This window comes from Acomys minous (assembly GCF_964271855.1).
Source record: "Acomys minous genome assembly, chromosome: 7".
Classification (NCBI taxonomy): Eukaryota; Metazoa; Chordata; class Mammalia; order Rodentia; family Muridae; genus Acomys; species Acomys minous.
In genome coordinates this window covers 121,064,536-121,083,398 of record NC_140488.1, presented here as the reverse complement: position 1 = coordinate 121,083,398, position 18,863 = coordinate 121,064,536, and the positions used below count along the sequence as shown (strand labels likewise).

At 41.3% G+C, this 18,863-nt stretch overlaps 1 protein-coding gene and 1 pseudogene across 2 annotated transcripts in view; one reads left to right on the top strand and one right to left on the bottom strand.

Moving 5' to 3' along the window:
- LOC311602703 (claudin-34-like) overlaps positions 1-18,863 on the bottom strand; it is a 224,355-nt gene that overhangs the window by 29,155 nt on the left and 176,337 nt on the right. The window lies entirely within an intron of this gene.
- The window catches only part of LOC311601282 (microfibrillar-associated protein 1-like), a 164,259-nt pseudogene continuing 157,017 nt past the window's right edge, over positions 11,622-18,863 (top strand). The window contains exon 1 of the transcript in view: positions 11,622-12,585. The product of the transcript in view is annotated as a microfibrillar-associated protein 1-like (transcript). The remainder of the gene's footprint in view (positions 12,586-18,863) is intronic.

Here is an 18,863-nt window from a genome sequence, read left to right as displayed (position 1 = left end):
CTTTGATCAAATGAAATTAAACCCTGCCTATTTTATGTCTGTACTGGGCACTATTCTCAACACTTTCTCATGTATCCACCATGCTCTCTCCTTGCCCAATGCTGGTATTCATCACAGGAGCATAGCCACTGACCCTACCATGTGTCCCCTGCCGTCGGAGGCCTGTGCACCCTCTGCACAGAGGGCGGAGGCCTGTCTAGAGGACCCATGGCCCTTGGGGCTCATATTCAAGGCTGTGGACTCCAGCCCACACAAGCTAAAAAGGAAGCTATGACAGAGGGTATATAGTTTATTAATGTTAGAGAAAAAGCCATGTTTTGTTGTTGTTTTTAACTAAAATGGGTAAATGTAGTGAAAGTCTTGGTTTCTTTTATAACCTACTTATGGTATATGAATGGTTTGTTTTGTCTTTTTTTGTTTCGTTGTTTGAAGACAGGATTTCTCTTTATAGCTCTGGATTCCTGGGCAAATTCTCAGACATCTGCCTGTCTTTGCCTCCCAAGTGCTGGGATTAAAGGGCTGCTCCACAACATCCAGTTTATTTGTCCTTCCATCTCTAAGACTTTCTAATAAACTCTTCTGCTTTGGGGCTGGGCCAGGGCCTTGCGCTGCTTGGTAATCACGACAACAGTTATGTTCTATGTCTGGTCACACCCTACATTTTTGTCCTGATGGGGCACATCTCTAGATTTTGCAAACACTGTCTGACTGTCAGCAATTGTACTGAAGTCTGTCACATATGATGCCTACCTGGTGACTTGTTGCAGCCTGGAGTTACCTGCTGGGTGGTGCTGGCACAAGTCTTTAATCTCAGCACTCTGTCTACAGAGAGATATGTTCAAGGGAGTCCAGACTGCTCTACAGAGTGAGTTCCAGGATAGCTAGGGGTACACAGAGAAAACCTTTCTCCAAAAAACAAAACACAGCTCCCTTCTCCCCCAAAATACAGGATGACTTTACTCTAACTAAGAGGAGAGGACTAGTCTCATTACAAGTGTGAGCAATTTAAGTGTTCAGGAAAGACACACTTACAGGAACCAAAAAGAGAAGCCTGCACCTGGAGGCAACAACATGGAGCAACATGAAATAGACAAGTTTTGGTGTCTTAACACCAGGGACATCAGAAGATGGCTTTGGATCCCCTGTACTTGGAATTAGGAACAGTTGAAAGCAACCATGTGTGTGCAGGGAATAGAACCTCTGTCTTTGGAAAGAATGATGACCTCCTTCTCCTTTTTCTCCCCCTCCTCCTCCTCCTCCTCCTTCTGGTTTTGCTCTTTTTTTTTCGGGACAGAATCTCACTCTGTAGCCTTGGCTGTCCTTCTGTCCTGGTCTCAATTTGTAGAACAGGCTCACCTAAAACTTACAAAAATCCATCTGCCCCTGCCTCCCTGAATGCTAGAAATACAGGCATTTGCCAGCACTCTTGGCTATGACGAATGTTGTTCATGGCTGAGCCATCTCTGCAGTCTCATAAACTCTATTATTCTTGAGAAAAGGTCTCTCTGTAGCCCTGGTTGGTGTGGAACTCATTATAGAATCCAGGCTGGCCTCAAACTTGAAGTGATCCCCCTGTTTCTTCCTCTCACATGCTGCAATAGGCAGTGTGTTCCACCACACCCAGATGCACTTTGTTTTTTAAAAATATAATTTCATTCTTTCCTGATTATTTAATAATTAGGGACCTTGCACTCTAGATCTCCCTCTAACTCTCCCTGCAAAGTCATGCTCTCTTCTTTATTATTGTTTTACAGACACACACAAACAAACACAGAGAAAAAGAGAAAGAGAGACAGAGACAGAGACAGAGAGACAGAGACAGAGACATACAGAGACAGAGAAAGACAGAAACACAGAAACAGAGAAAGTGAGAGATGTGGTACATATAACTAATAACTGAGATTTTCATTGGGGGATATGGTTGAGATTGCCTTGGCTGGACTGGAACTCAATGTGTGAACAAGGAAGGTCTTGTTATACTTACTTATGCCCCTGCCTACCAAGTACTGCTGGTAGAAATGTGGACCACCATGCCCAATGGTATGATAATTTTTAAAATATTTTATTAATTTATTCATATTATATCTTATTCATTAGCATATCCCTTGTGTCCTCCCATTCTTCCCTCCCTCCTGCTTCCCCCTTTTCCCCTCCCCTATGTCTGTGACTGAGGGGGCACTCCTAACCTATATATTCTCATAAGGTATCCTGTCTCCTCTTGGTGACATGTTATCCTTCCTCTGAGTTCCACCAGGCCTCCCCATCAAGGGGACGTGGTCAAAAATGGGGCACCAGAGTTTGTATGAAAGTCAGACCTCCCTCTCCACTCAAAGGTGGAGAATGTCCTGTCCATCGTCTAGGTCTGGGTAGGGGTTCGAAGTTTACTGCCTATATTTTCCTTGGCTGGTGCCATAGTTTGAGCAGGACCCCAGGACCCAGATCTGCCCATCATAATGTTTTTCTTGCAGGTTTCCAGGACCCTCTGGATCCTTCTTCCCCATTCTCCCATGCTTCTCTCACCTAAAGTCCCAATAGTATGTTCTCCCCTCTGACCCACTTTCCTGGTAAGTGAAATCTTTCATTCTTTCATGGGACATCCCCCTTGGGCTAGTGTCTCTATATAGTGAGTATATACCATATGTCTCTTTTTGCTTCTGGGTGAACTCATTCATTATGATAATTTCTAGTTCAATCCATTTGTCCACAAATTTCAGGAATTTGTTTTTAATAGCTGAATAGTATTCCACAGTGTAAATGTACCACAGTTTCTTTATCCATTTTCTCCTGATGGACACTTAGGCTGTTTCCATGTTCTGGCTATTGTGGATAAGGCAACTATGAACATGGTTGAGCATATGTCTCTGTTATGTGGTAGAGCATTTTCTGGGTATATTCCAAGGAGTGGAATAGGTGGGTCTTGAGGAAGCCCTATATCCATTTTTCTGAGAAAGTGCCAGATAGCTTTCCAAAGTGGTTGTACTAGTTTGTATTCCCACCATCAAGGAAGGAGTGTTACTCTCTCTCCACATCCTTTCCAGCATGTGGTGTCACTTAAGTTTTTGATCTTAGCCATTCTGATGGGTGTAAGATGGAATCTCAGTGTCATTTTGATTTGCAATTCTCTGATGACTAACAAGGCTAAGCAATTCTTTAAGTGTTCCTGAGCCATTTGATATCCCTCTGTTCAGAATTCTCTGTTTAATTCTGAGCCCCATTTCTTAATTGGGTTATTTGGTTTGGTGGTGTTTAATTTCTTGAGTTCTTTATATATTTTGGATATTAGACCTTTGCCAGATGAAGGGTTGGTGAAGAAAATTTCCCATTCTGTAGGCTGTCACTTTGTTCTGTTGACAGTGTCTCCTGCCTTACAGAAGCTTCTCAGCCTCATGAGGTCCCATTTATTAATTGTTGACATTAATGCCTGGGCCGTTGGTGTTCTGTTCAGGACGTTGTGTCCTCTGTCAATGTGTTCCAGGATCTTCTCCAATTTTTCCTCTAATTGATTTAGTGTCTCTGGTTTTATGTTGAGGTCTTCAATCCACTTGGACTTGAGTTTTGTGCATGGTGACAAATAGGGTTCTAATTGCATTTTTCTACATGTAGACATCCAGTTAGACCAGCACCATTTGCTGAAGATGCTATTATTTTCCATTGAATAGATTTGGCATCTTTGTCAAAAATCAAGTGACCAAATGTATGTGGATTCATCTCTGGGTCTTCAATTCGATTCCATTGATCCACCAGCCTATTGCTGTTCCAGTAGCATGCTGTTCTAATTACTGTTGCTCTATAGTACAGCTTGAGATAGGGTATGGAGATTCCTCCGTAGGATCTTTTATTATATAGGATTGTTTTTGCTAGTCTGGGCTTTTTGTTACTCCATATGAAGTTGAGAATTGATCTTTCAATATCTTCAAAATATTTTGTACGTATTTTGAGAGGGATTGCAATGAATCTTTAAATTGTTTTTGGTAAGATGGCCATTTTTACTGTGTTAATTCTCCTCATCCACAAACAGGGTAGATCCCTCCATCTTCTGATGTCATCTTCAATCTCTTTCATCAGAGATTTAAAGTTTTTTTTTTCAAATAAGTCCTTCACTTGCTTGGTTAGAGTTACTCCTAGTTATTCTATATGTCTTGTGGCTATCATGAAGGGTGTAGTTTTCTTAATTTCTTCCTCTGCCTGTTTGTCATCTGTATTCCATAAAGTACTGACTTTTTTGAGTTAATATTGTATCCAGCCAAGTTGCTGAAGGTGTTTATCAGCTATAGGAGTTTTCTGGTGGAATTTTGGGGATCACTTATGTACACTATGATACCATCAGCAAATAGGGATAAGTTAACTTCTTCCTTTCCCACTTGGATCTCCTTGATCTCCTTTTGATGTCTTATTTCTCTGGCTAGAACTTCAAGAATTATTTTGAAGAGATATAGAGAAAGTGGCCAACCTTGTCTGGTCCCCGATTTGAGAGGGATTTCCTGGAGTATCTCTCCATTTAATTAAATGTTGGCTATTGGCTTGCTGTATATCGCCTTTATTATGTTTAGGTTTGTGCCTTGTATTCCTGATATCTCCAGAACTTTAAACATGAATGGGTGTTGGATTTTGTCAAATGCTTTTTCTGCATCCAAGGAGATTATCATGTGGTTTTCTCTTTCAGTTTGTTTATATGGTGGATTACATTGATGGATTTCCATATGTTAAACCATCCCTGCATGCCTGGAATGAAGCCTACCTGGTCATGCTGTATGATGTCTTTGATATGTTCTTGTATTCGTTTTGTGAGTATTTTATTGATTATCTTTGAGTCAATGTTTGTAAGAGAATTTGCTCTGAAATTCTCTCTCTCTCTTTTTTTTTTTTTTTTTTTTGGTCTTTGTGGGGTTTAGGTATCAGTGTGACTGTGACCACATAGCAGGAATTGGTAATGTTTCATCCATTTCTATCTTTTGGAATAGCTTGAATAGTATCGGTATTAGCTCCTCTTTGAAGAATTGGTAGAATTCTGTGCTGAAGCCATCTGGCCCTGGGCTTTTTTTGGTTGGAAGACTGTAAATGATTGCTTCTATTTCTACAGGTTAAATAGAGCAATTTAATTTGTTTATCTGATCTTGATTCAATTTGTCCATTTCCCTTAGATTTTCAAATGTTGTGGCATAAATGCCTTTAAAGTAGGTTCTTATGATTCTTTTATTTTTTGGTGTCTGTTGTTATGTCTCCCTTTTCCTTTCTGATTTTGTTGATTTGGATAGTGTTTTGCTGTCTTTTAGTTAGTATGGCTAACGGTTTGTCTATCTCATTAATTTTTACAAAGAACCAGCTCTTGGTTTTGTTGATTCTTTGAATTGTCCTCTTTGTTTCTAATTTATTGATTTCAGCCTTGAGCTTGATTATTTCCAGACATCTACTCCTCTTGGGTGTTTCTGCTTCTTTTTTCCCTAGGGTTGCCAGATGTGTCGTTAAGTTGTTTATGTGGGATGTTCCCATTTTCATTCTAAAAGCATTTAGTGCTATGAATTTTCCTCTTAGCACTGCCTTCCTTGTGTCCCACAAATTTGGGTATGTTGTACCTTCATTTTCATTGAATTTCAGAAAGTCCACTATTTTTTCCTTTATTTCTTCCTTGACCCAGGTGTCATTAAGTTGAGAGTTATTTAGTTTCCATATGTTTGTATGCTTTTTCTTATTTCTGTTGTTGTTGAAGTCCAGCCTTAGACCATGGTGACCTGATAGGATACAAGGCATTATTTCAATCTTCTTATATTTATTGAGGCTTGCTTCATGACCTACAGTGTGATCAATTTTAGAGAACGTTCCATGGGGTGCTGAGGAAAAGGTATAATTTTTTGCATTTGGGTGAAAAGTTCTGTAGATATCTATTAGATCCATTTGATTCATGTCATTGGTTAATGAAGTTATTTCCCTGCTTAGTTTTTGATTCAAAGACTTATCCTTCAGTGATAGTGGGGTGTTGAAGTCTCCCACTATTAATGTGTGGGGATCGATAAGTGGTTTAAGCTTTGTTAATAGCTCTTTTACAAATGTGGATGCCCTTGCATTAGGAGCATAGATGTTCCAAATTGTAATGTCTTCTTGGTTGACTTTACCTTTGATGAGTATGAAGTGTCCTTCCTCATCCCTTTTCATTAATTTTGGTTGAAAGTCTATTTTATTAGATATTAGAATGGCTACCCCAGTTTGTTTCTTGCGACTATTTGCTTGAAATATTTTTCCCCAAATGTCTGTCCTTGTGGTTGAGATGTGTTTCTTAAATGCAGAAGAATGTTGGGTCATGTTTATGCACCCATTCAATTAGTCTGTGTCTTTTTATTGGAGAATTAATACCATTGACGTTGAAAGATATTAATGGCCAGTGACTGCTAAGTTCCTTACTATTTGCTGTTTGTTACAGTAGAGATTTTGTGAGATTGTAATTTTTTGATGGTGTAGTTAACTATTTCCTACGTAACTTTGTTTGTAATTTGGCCCTTTGGGCTGGTGTTTTCTTTCTAGTAACTTCTGTAAAGCTGGATTTGTGGCTAGGTACTGTTTGGATTTGTTTTTATTTTCATGGAAAATCTTGATTTCTCCATCAATGGTTATTGAGAGTTTTGCTGGGTATAGTAATCTTGCCTGGATTCTGTGTGCTCATATGGTTTGCAAGACCTTTGTCCAGGCCCTTCTGGTCTTCATGCTTTCTGCTGAGACGTTGGGAGTAATTCTGATAGTTTTGCCATCGTATTTTACTCGGCCTTTTTCTCTTGCCACTTTTAATATTTTTTCCTTGTTCTGTATATTTTGTGTTTTTATCATTACGTGGCAGGAAGATTTTCTTTTCTGGTACATTCTATTTGGTGTTCTGTAGGCCTCCTATATGCTCATATGCCTTTTCTTCTTCAAATTGGGGATATTTTTCTTCTATGATTTTGTTAAAGATATTTTCTGGGCTGTGGAGTCAGGTGTCCTCTCTTTCATCAATACTTATTATTCTCATGTTTCATCTTTTCATGGTGTCCTTGACTTTTTGGATGTTCTGTGTCAGGAACTTTTCAGATTTAGCATTTTCTCTGATGGTTGTTTCGAGTTCTATGATTGTATCTTCAAGTCCTGATACTCGCTCTTCCATTTCTTGCATTCTGTTAAATAAGGTCACCTCGAGATGCTTGCTTTCTTCTCTGATACCTCCCAACCATGTTTTTCTTCGGTTGTTCCTTTATCATAGTTTCCATTTTGTCTTCAGGTCTTGAACTGTTTTAATGATTTCCTTCATCTGGTTATTTGTATTTTTCTGAAATTCTTCTAGTGCCTCTTTACATGTCTCTTTTAAATCTTCAGCCCTCTTGTTGGTCTCCTCCTGCAATTGTTTACAGATTTTATTCATTTTTTCCATTATCATCTTCCTTACTAAGGACTTGAGGTCATTTTCTTGTATTTCAATTGTTTTCTGGTTTTCCGTGTTGTTTTGTTGGGATTGGTGGGATCTGGAGATGACAAACTGCTTTTATTTTTGTTGGTATTCTTTCACTGTCCTCTTGTCATTTTGGTGTCTCTGATATTGGGAGGTAGCTTCTAGTGATGTTCTCTGGTTGAGAGTGGATAGTTGATGACTGATTATAGGCTAGGTGCCCTTGCCTGTGCAGATCAGATAGTATTTCCTTGGAACAGGCAGGCGATCCTGTTTCTCTCCTGTTGATTTTTCACTATACCCTAGGCTCCAGACTGAAACAGCCAAAGCAAGTTTCTGCTTGTACCCTTTCACCTTACTGATTTAATTCAGATCAGCACTTTTGGGACCTAGAACAATGTCAGTAGCCAATCACTCTGGTTGGGTAAGTTGGTCCCTGCTGCCTGTCCTTCCTATTGCTTTGTAGCCAAAGCCCCAGCTGGATCAGATCTTCTGGGGTGTATCTGTCTTTTAGCTCTACCTTTATACCCTTTTGAAGTGTCCAGCCTCTCCCAGGAACTTGAGAGGTATTGCCGGGCCTGTGGGAGCTGAATAAGCTAGGTTCTCTCTGTTGGAGAGTGCAGGATCAGTGCATCACAGGCCAGAGACAATATGGATTCAGGCCACTGGCAGGATCCAAGGTGCCTGCACTTTCCACGACCTTGTAAGCCAAGATGCTCAGAGATCCCTTTAGGTCAGCAATTCGTCACTGCAGGCATGCCCCACGTCTCCCAACAACTTGGGAGATCCTGCCAGGCATGTGGGGGGTGATCCAGATAGATTCTGTCGGTTGGAGAATGCAGAAACAGTGCGTCTCAGGCCAGAGACAATACAGATTCAGGCCACTGGCAGGATCCAAGGTGCCTGTACTTTCCGCGAACCTCTAAGCCAAGATGCTCAGATTTCCCTCTAGGTCAGCGATTAGACACTGCAGGCACAACCCATCTCTCCCTATATCATGGGAGATCCTGCTGGGCCTGTTGGAGCATTCTAAGCTGGTTTCTAACTATTCCTGTTTGCAGGTTCATTCCGTTCTGTCCGGCTTTAGATTGAGCCCATGAAGGCCTGCAAGTTGCACACTCATTCTAGCTGCTTTTGGTGGGACCCGTCACCTGTGTTTCCACTAGGCCTGGGCAGGTGACCTCCACAGTTTGGCATGGGATGAGTCGAAGGATCCAAGGGCAGTATCACCCTATTCCTTGAGACTCCTCAGGCCAGGGACTCTGGAATACCACCTCCCCACACTGCGAATTTCTGCTTTGTATGCTGGCTGCAGGTTGCATGTAGATTCCATTTGACAGTCTGGGGAGTGGGTTTAGTACCTCTGGGCTGTTGCTTGTCCTGGGGCTAGGCCCACCAGTGGTCTGCAGATTTTGGGACCCCACTCACCTAGAGTTCTCAAGATCCAGCAGTCTGTGGTTCCATTCAAGTGCCTAGTCTCCTCACAGTGTATCAGATATGGTGCATACTGGTGGATGCCATCTTGGAACTCTGGTATGGTAATTCTTAAAAGTACATTGATTCCCCTAAGAATGCTTAAACAGTCAGTAAAACAACAAAGAAATGAACATGGCATCAGGAGGGGAGCTCAGTGGGGGGTGCTTCCCTAGCACATATGAGGCCCTGGGTTCCATTTCAAGTAAAACAAACAAGGGGGTTCAGGGGCCAGGTGTGGTAGTGGCCTTTAATCCTACTACTCAGGAGACAGGAGCATGCAGATCTCCATCAGTTCTGGTACAGACTCTATTACAGAAAGACAGAGCTACATAAGGAGACCCTGTCATGAAGCAAACACAAATCTACAACAAAAAGATAAATCCATAGTCAGAGCCATAGATTATTTTTGAGACAGGGTTTTGTTCTACATCACAACTGGCCTGGAACTCATGGAAATCCTCCTACATTTGTTTCCTGAGTGCAAGCCATAGATTTTAATGCTTCTTTTCAATATTGGATGGGATAGACAGGCATAAAATAGCAAGAATATTATAGAGATGGAAAACACTATTGATCACAATGATCTTGATGTGGCTGACTTTTATTAAAGACCCTTGCCAGTGTAACAAGTCCCCAGAATGAAACATGTCAAACCAGGACACGTTTTTTTCCTTAAAACTCACCCTGAGAAAGGCTCAGTGCTACACTCGGGTCCTGTACACTCAGTGTAGTTACCTGGTGGCTAATGAGGACTTTCTATTGGTTTCAAGCCATGTCTAAACAGTCTTCCCTGCTGAGTATCCCACAACTCTGGTGAATGGGCAAACGCTTTCTTCTCATGTGTACAAGGACTGCTTACCATGATTGGGCATATTTTTAGTCACAGGGCAAGTATTTATTTTTCTTATTCTTTTTTCAAAATAGGGTTTCTCTGTGTAGCCTTGGGTGTCCAGGACTCGCTTTGTAGACCAGGCTGGCCTGGAACTCACAGAGATCCACCTGCCTCTGCATCCCAAGTTATTTGATTAAAGGCCAGTGCCACCACATCCAGCTTATTTGTTTTTTTTTTTCAAGAAAGGACTTCTCTATATATCCCCAGATGTCCTACAATGCACTTTGTAGATCAGATCTATGGGCATCGCCATGCCTGGGCTGTATTTTTTTCTATTTTGCTATACATGCCTTTGAGACAAGTATTTATCAGTCTGATCTTCATTGTCATAATCTCCAGCGGTTCAGCTACCCAGCAAACCAGGAAGCCAGCAACAGAAATCTCAGAAGCAAGGCCAACTAGCAGCAGCCTACCATGTCCCAATCCCATTTTGAGTCTCTCCCATTTTTATGTTTCCCAAATTCACCAGAACTAAACTCTCTGTAGCTGGCAATGATCAGGCTCCTGCTCATGCAGGAGGCAAATCGTTCACCTGCTAGGAAGCAGCCTCTTATCCCAATCATGGTGAAAAATCAAATATATTCATGTTAGATAGGCATGGTGGTTCACATCTTTAATCCCAGAACACCTGAGGCTGAGGTAGGGAGAACTCTGTGAATCTGAGGCCCCCCTGGTCTACAAATTGAGTCCTGGATTGCCAGGTATACACAAGGAAACCTTTTCTGAAAAAAAAAACACAACAAACACCATTCACATAACAGATCTAGGTTTAAAATAAATTAGAACTCCCACTGCTTTATTCCAAAAACTGGCTTTATTTGGCAACCTCGGAGATAGTTCTCCATTATCTATCTTATCCTTCTAAGGCCAAAGTTTATACCTGTAGTCCCAAAACAACAAGTGACATGAGAGCATTGTATCAAAGAGGCATGTCAGCCCCTTCCCATCAGAGATGTGGGTCCCGTTCTTGCACAGCATGCCACAGAATGTTTAAGGAGTACATTGCCAGGACTGTCAGAATAATCTTTCTCCCATTGAAGGCAGTCTAGACAGGAGCAGGCAAAAGTGATTCCTGTCAGAGTAGAGACCACGTCCTTCTTCTTGGGAGATGGTCACAACAATGACAAACTTTACTCCCTCAGCCTCCAGCCATCACAGGAGCTGCCCATGATGGCAGCACCTCCTCTCCAGTCTCAGTCAGCCATTCATGTGGAAAGGAAAGGCTTCTCTGCAATGGATTCTCTTGTAAACTTGTAAAACTTAGTAATACTTAAGGCAGGAAAATGGCCAGACCTCTCCTGAAGAAGGACCAGCAGCCAGGCCCCTACATTGGACCACTGTAACTATCACAAAACTGATCTCCAGCCCTTCAGTAGGACCCATCCTAGATTATGCAAGTTTGAGGTAAAAAGTCTGAGCAAGAGTACCAAGCAACCTCTGACCAGGAAATCTCACCCACCCCTGAGCTTCCTGCAAAACCCCAACAATCCACAAGCAGGGGAATGGACTAACCCCTGAACAGGAAATCCCACCAATCCCTGAGCTCCTCAAGTTCAGAACTAGAAATCTCATTAATCCTCACCCTGGAAATTCCTTCCATAGAAATCTCTGCCCCCTAAGAAGACATACAAAAGGGCTAGGTCTGCCCACGTCCCTCTTGTCTTCATCTGGACCAGGACTCCTAGGTTTGTCCCTCTTCTTCTGGATTGATTCCCCGCAATAAATCTCTTACTACCTGGAAATGCGCAGTCATGTTGAATGGAGCTAGGTGAGAAGCAGTGTTCTATTCCTCCCTATTAGCCATTGGGATTCAATCAAATTTTGGGAGCCTCCACAACCATAACCATGTCCTTCTTAGGATCATTCACAAAGCAGCGGCCCATTCAGTCTACAGATGGGGCCGTCCCGGTTCGCAATGACTAAAGTGAGATTTCAATGGAAAAAGTGAAGGTAAAATGTTATGTGTCTGGAAAGAGGCCAGATTATACCCCCACAGAGTTCTTAGATGAAGAGGATGAAGGCTTTCAATTCATTAGGAATGCAGAGGAACAAGAAGCAAAGCCTGAGCAAAATGGGGAGGATTCACCCAGTGATCCTGGATTCATGCAGTTGCAGAGCCACATTAGTTAAGCTGTGGAAGAGAGAATGGCTCGACACAGGAAAATAATGGACACTGAAGTAGTAGGAGAAAGTGACCCTGAACTAGAAGGAGATGCTTAGCACATGGAATGAGAAAATAGCAATTAAGAACAGGAAGAAACTGAGGATGAAGAAAGAGAGTAGTGCCATGGTATCATGCGTCAGTGAGCTACAAAGAGTTAAAAAGCAGAGATGGAATTCATGGAAATGATATATGAAGGAAGCTCTGGTGAGGAGTCAGAGGCACTGTCAGAGTATGAAGAGTACATGCACAGTGAAGATGAAATGGAGCTTCGAATGACGCCTGTCTTCATTCACAAGGATGACCCAGTGACAGTTCAAGAACTAGAAGCTGAAACACTGAAACAGAAGAACTGGAAAAGTAAGCAAAAAGCACAGCTAGGGAGGTGCAATACTACACAATAAAGATTGTAGAGGAAGAGACCAAGAAAGAGATAAAGCACAACAGGCCCCTTATAGCCCTGTACTCACCCAATACTGACAAGGACAACAACAAGGATGACTTGGAGGCATGGTCAGTCCGAGAAAACAAAAGAATCAAGAGGGACAGAGAAGACAGAGAAGCTCTCCCAAATTTGAAAGCTTCTATAGAAGGCATATGAAACCTGAGTTAGGAAGAAAGGCAGGCTGAAATTCGGATAAAAGCAAAGTCATTAACAACTCAGCTGTTAAAGGTAAATACATGTTTTTAAAACAGTATTATCACTGAGGGGCCTTCTTCATGGATGAGGATGAAGAAGAGATTTTAGTGCATATACTCTGTAGGACCATTTCAACAAAAGCATTCTTCCAAAGGTCATGTATGTCAAGAATGTGGAAATTCTGGCAGCACAAAGTACACCCAACTTGTAGATCAAGATAACACTTCCTTTGACTGTGCATATCGTCCAAGAAAGTGCCCAGAACACAAAGTTCTTTAAATAGAAGGCAGCTGGGGTATGTGATGGATTGAGCCACCATCTGTCAAGAAGAGGAAAACTAGCTAGGCTTCAACTACTTATTCCAACTGTGGGTCACAAGGAGATCTGGTCCTCAATTTTCTTTACACATTATTTACATGGTTCTTATAGAGAGCCTTTGGACTTGATGCCATAAATTGTATTTGAAACCGGAATTCAGACCATTGCCCTAACTGGTCAGCTCTTCTAACCAATGTCATTCTCAATTACAGGCTGTGTCCCTGCTCTGTCAGTTCTTCAGCATTCAAATAACATTCCATCTATCTGAATCTGGTGTTCGAAAGGTCAGTATGTGGCTCTTCCTGAATCACACCTGCTATTCCTTCTAAGGTCCTGAGTTCATTTCCCAGCAACCACATAGTGGCTTGGAACCATCTATAATGAGACCTGGTTCCTGTCTTATGGCCTGCTGGCTCACATGTAGCACAGAACACGGTATACATAATAAATCTGATCAAGATCCACTGTTTTGAGGGAAGGCAAAGATCTTTCCAAGGACAGAATGGTCCTTAGTTTCCAATACTTATGAATGGCTAGTCACAGAAGACCTGAATGTTGTGATGTGATTGTAAATATTGAGAAGCCTGGGAAAAGCAGAGTCTTTGCAATGATGAGCACAGACAGCAAATGGTACATAGGTTGGAGTTGACAGTTTCATTTCCAGGAGCTAGTTTGGGTTTGTTCTTTCCTTGATCTAATCCAATCCTGATCTTTTTAGGAAATTAAGTATTTCAATTTTACAAATGAGCAAACTTGTTCATGTTCACACAAGGAGAAATTATAAACCTTGATTTGGAAATTTACCTATCAAAATATTTATTTATTTATTTATTCATATTTTGAGAAGGGGGAGGGCAGATGGAGATTCTTACACTGTAAACCCTAGCAAAGAATCAAACCATGCTAACTGGGCATTGTGAATCATAGTAACAATCATCTTTATGCTAAAATAAAGGTAAACCAGTATGAGTGGCATAGAGCCTGGATAAGTTACCATTTGTTTGTTTTGGCAATTCAATGTGAAATGACATATTGAGGCTTGCTCCTTTTTGGTAGCTTAATTATAGATAGTTTTATTTCAGGCCCACCAGCCACATGATCTCATCTCATTGCTGATATAAATCTCTATACAAAGTCAGGTTGCCCATGAATTATATTTAATTTTATATGAGAGACTCTATGGCATCATTGTTCCCAGAAATTGCCAACCATAAGCTCAGCTGCACCCAACTGCAAGACACACTTTCAAGGTCAACTAGAACTTCATTTTAGCAAAATAACTTGAGTCAGAGCTGACCACCCTGTTATACCACCTGCCCCCCATACAAAATAATTGCAGTTTACAGCTTCAAATATGCAACACAACTTCCCTTCAGAGATGGGGTTCAGACCAAGAACTGGCCACATTCCCTAGCTCAGAAAATAAAGTGTTCATTTTAAGCATCTGAAGTGAGCTTTCTTGGCTTTTTCTCTGAACACAACAGTAAAGCTATATTTAATTTGATGTTGGCTATCGGCTTGCTGTATATTTTGTTTAGGAAAGGGCCTTGTATCCCTGATTTCTCCCAGACTTTTACCATTAAGGGGTGTTAGAATGTTATTTTAAAAGAAAATCCCAAATGATCTACCTTTACCAATAAAGAATCGAGAGCCAGATGCTGGCTTGAAAAGCTGCTAGCTCAGAGAGGCAGAGAAAGCACCTAGCTGAGCTGAACTTTCTACTCAGCTCATATTACAATAGAAAAGGCCGCATATCCTCACTAGCTCAGCTGACAGCCCTGAAGGAATAGAACAAAATACCCGAGGCCAAAGTCTTGCTGACTCCAAGCTCAAAAATCCAAAGGCCAAGGAGCTCATGAGCTCAAAAGATATCCCCAGCTGTGCACTCAAGCTAGTGAATTCAACAAGCTAACTCCCATCTCCTTTATGAACCATAAGGGTTAGACTAGACATCTCTACTTCCACTCTGCTTCTAAATGTTAGCTTCATAGAAAAGTGAAGGCAGTTGTTAGTATTTTTGTTTGTGTCATTACAGACCTACTGAAAGGTTATGATAAGTTTATCTAAGGGTTACTTTGTTCTACTTACTTTGCAAGACCAGGTGTCTTATCGTTCACACTGCCTTCAAACTGGCTGTGTAGCCAAGGATGACTTTCATCCTCCTGCCTCTATGTCCTGAGTGCTGGGATTGATGATTTTGTATTTGTATGTGTGTGCATGTGTGAAGAAGTCAGCAGAGGTCAGAAGAGGGCGTTAGGTCCTATGGTGCTAGACTGCTTGCAGCTGTGAACTGCATGATGTGGGTTCTGAGAAGAGAATCCAAGATCGTCTGTAGTGCCTGTGCTGTGAGCTGTGGCCCTTACATGTGTGCAGGCTCTCCCTCTTTATATCCTTTAACCCCACACAAAATAAATTAATAAAAATTCTGTCTGTCTTTTAGAAACTGTCTTCAAAATAATGTCTTGTTTCACAGGGAGTACACTCTTCTCCAGTCATAGATCAGTGCTGTATGTTGAATTGACTAGCTTGAGTATACAGCTGGTAAATAGCCAGAGCAAGACAAAGTTCCAATCACGTCCGCATTTGTGCTCTTTCCACACCCACCGCACCACATTTTTTCCTTCATCATTATCAAGAAAACATGGTTTACTTCTCGTAGGTAGTTCTAATTACATAACATGATAATGACAGAGCAGGCAATATTGCCATCATTTACCAGACGCACCTCTATCTACTAACATGTAAGTTAGTTCCAGTTACTCTGCTGCTTGACCCCTTCTGACACAGATTACATGATTACTGTAAGTAATAGCACAGGATTTAATTAGGGCTATGTTGTTGCAGTTTTAGACAAGGCCTCACTGTAGTTTTCGCTGGTCACACACACACACAACACACAACACACATTCATATGGACAGACAACTAAAGATATTAAATCTGTTTTAAAAATCTTGCCTATTATAAACAAAGACACAAGTGCTCACTCTGTAATGAGTAAGTGCTCTACAGTTTAGAGGTTACAGTTTTGTGGCATAGTGCTTTAGTGCATACACTGTTTTTTCTGACAATCTCAGTTCAATTTCCTACACCCATATCAGGTCCAGTTCCAGGACCATGACACACCCCTGTCCACACACAGATGCATACAAGTATTTATAAGTAAACCAAAAAGTAAATAGGAATTATGTTCCTATATGTTGTCTATGTATCAGAATAACCATATTACCATACCATATTACCAGCCATACTCCAAGCCAAAGAACTGAAATATACAAAGATCAAGCTAGGCCTGTTGTGACATCACTAGAGCAAGAGCAGCTTCTCTACAGAAAGTGCTCATTTGGGAATCCTGCTAAATCAATTCTCTGAAGTTCTCAGTTCACAATTATGTGGAAGCACAGGGGAAGTATGCTTTTCCAGCCCTTTGGGGCCTCATAATCTCTATAATGTAGGTCACTAGAGCATTTATTCTAAACTGTATATAAATTCTTCCTTAAAGAGAAGAATATTCATTCCAGTAACCCTCCAGCTACACTGAAAGGAAAAGAACTATGCTGTTGTTCTTAGTCTTTATTTTTAAAGTTTAAAAAAGGTGTTAAAGAGTTGAATAAGATATTGAATCTACAAAATGACTGGAAATAGATTATCATGACACAATAACCACAGAGGTGAAGCTTGAGTGGCTTCTAAGGATATCAACATTCAAAGGTAAGAGAGCACAGTCATGTGTAGCTTCCTTATTAAAGATGTGCTGGATGCAGGGACAGGAGCCTCACAAGGTCAAGGAGAATCTCATTTAAACGAACTGCTACATTTGCTTCCACCATGGCCTTGCTTAAAATCCATGCCCAATTTAAAGTCATCACCCAAGTAAAACTTCCTCATTATCCCCCCTTTGATCAAAGAGCAGCATAGCAGGAATTCTTGATAAGGAATTCCATTTTCCTGTTTACTTTTTAAAAAGATTCTTTGCAGATATTTTTATAACTTTTGACTGCTCCCTGTAAGTCAATAGGATTCTTCTACAGAATTCCAGAATTAGTAAATAATCACCTGTATACAGACGATATTTGCCAGGACAACATTACCATTGGTCAAGTGGAGGGATGCCCAGAAACTACTGATAAATAAGAGAATAAGAGGAACAATATTTTTGTTTCTGTTGCTTAGTACACACACTTGCACAAACATAGGAATTGGTGGTGTGCAAGATATTTAAACATTTGAATAAATCTTTCTTACAGCAAACTTTGAAAAGTAACACCTTATAATTACTACTACTACTGCTACTGCTACTACTACTACTACTACTACTACTACTACTACTACTACTACTATGTGGTTCAAAGGAAGCATAAGAAAGAAGACATTTAAAAGAAAAAAAGATCTTAAATCTATTATCACAATTAACCTTTAAAAACTTTAACTGCAGTCAAGTGTGTCCATTTCAATTTATTTTCCTGGGATGTTCTGGAGGTCAACTTGCCCTGACTGAGGAAAAAAGGCTGAGGGGCAGAACTCCTCCTGAAACCTCTCTGAGGTGGAGAAGGAAGCAGCTAAGACCCCAAGTTACCCTGCCTAAAGCAGTTGTGACCTTAGTGAAGGAATGGTGTCTATCCTTTCATGTCAGGGACAGAAAGGTGTTCGGAAAAATATAGGTACAAGAAAAACTCTGAAGTATTGCTTTTTATCCAGGGTACTTACAAAAGAGTAAGTCTGTTGCTGAACTACAGTTCCACTGGGACTTGACAAGCCTTTCTGCTTTCAAAGCAGACCTGCTAATCACTTCACTATGGAACCTCTGAGGGAGGGTACCTGATTAGTATCCTTTTCAGAGACTACAGCCAGATACAGCTTCTCCACAGGAACTCCTGCCTTTTACTGTGGCCCAATCTCAAAGCTGCTGAGTAGAAAAGTGAATTTTGATCTTGGGGTCAGGAATTCCAGCAGCAATCCCACCTTGTGGCCTGAGAGTCCAGACCATCTGAAACTGGGATTGAGCCCAGACTAGGGTCCCTCTAAATTCCTGACTCCACCCTTTCCCTCAGCAGGGCAGGTCAGTGGGAATTTATCCTATTTAGGCATAGCTGCCTTTGGCACATTCCCTAAACTATGCCTTCTTTTCTCACTGTCAGGAATTGGACTGACTTTTTCTATGGGGAGTCAGCAAAAAGTCACTGCCAGAGGCTCTTAGATCTGGGTGTGGAGGACCAGAATGCTGCTCAGGGTCTGAAGACACTGGAACTTCAGAGTGTGGCTTGGCATGCGTTATCATGTTTATAGTGGTGTCTTGCCTCACCAGGACTGGAAAACGGTCTAGGGTTGCAGTTCTCTTACTCTTCTCTCACTTCTTCATGGTTGTTTCAAGGGACATCACATAACATGAGAGGCCTGCCTGGTGCAGAATGAAAGGGATTTTCCTATTTTCTTATGTTATGAAAAATTAACATGGGGGACATAGAGCTTTACACCCAGCACCCTGAGCCTTCTTCTAAGAACATAAGGTTTTTGGGCTCTCCATCATCAAGAGCTCTCGGTGGTTTTCTTACTTTTGATTGTCTCGTTTTACCTTCTGTGATGCTCCTGGGTGGATCTTTGTCACCATCTGAGAATTGCTTCCAGCCCTCAAGCTTAAATACCATCTGGGGGTGTCTTTAACTATCCTGATGGACAAGACCACTCTCCTTTTTCCCGGCATAGACCTTGAGGATGGCAGGATAAGTGGATATGATACTGATCATTAATAACACTGCTCAACAAAACCAGGTTTTCTTGATAATGATGAAGGAAAAAATGTGGTGCGGTGGGTGTGGAAAGAGCACAAATGCGGACGTGATTGGAACTTTGTCTTGCTCTGGCTATTTACCAGCTGTATACTCAAGCTAGTCAATTCAACATACAGCACTGATCTATGACTGGAGAAGAGTGTACTCCCTGTGAAACAAGACATTATTTTGAAGACAGTTT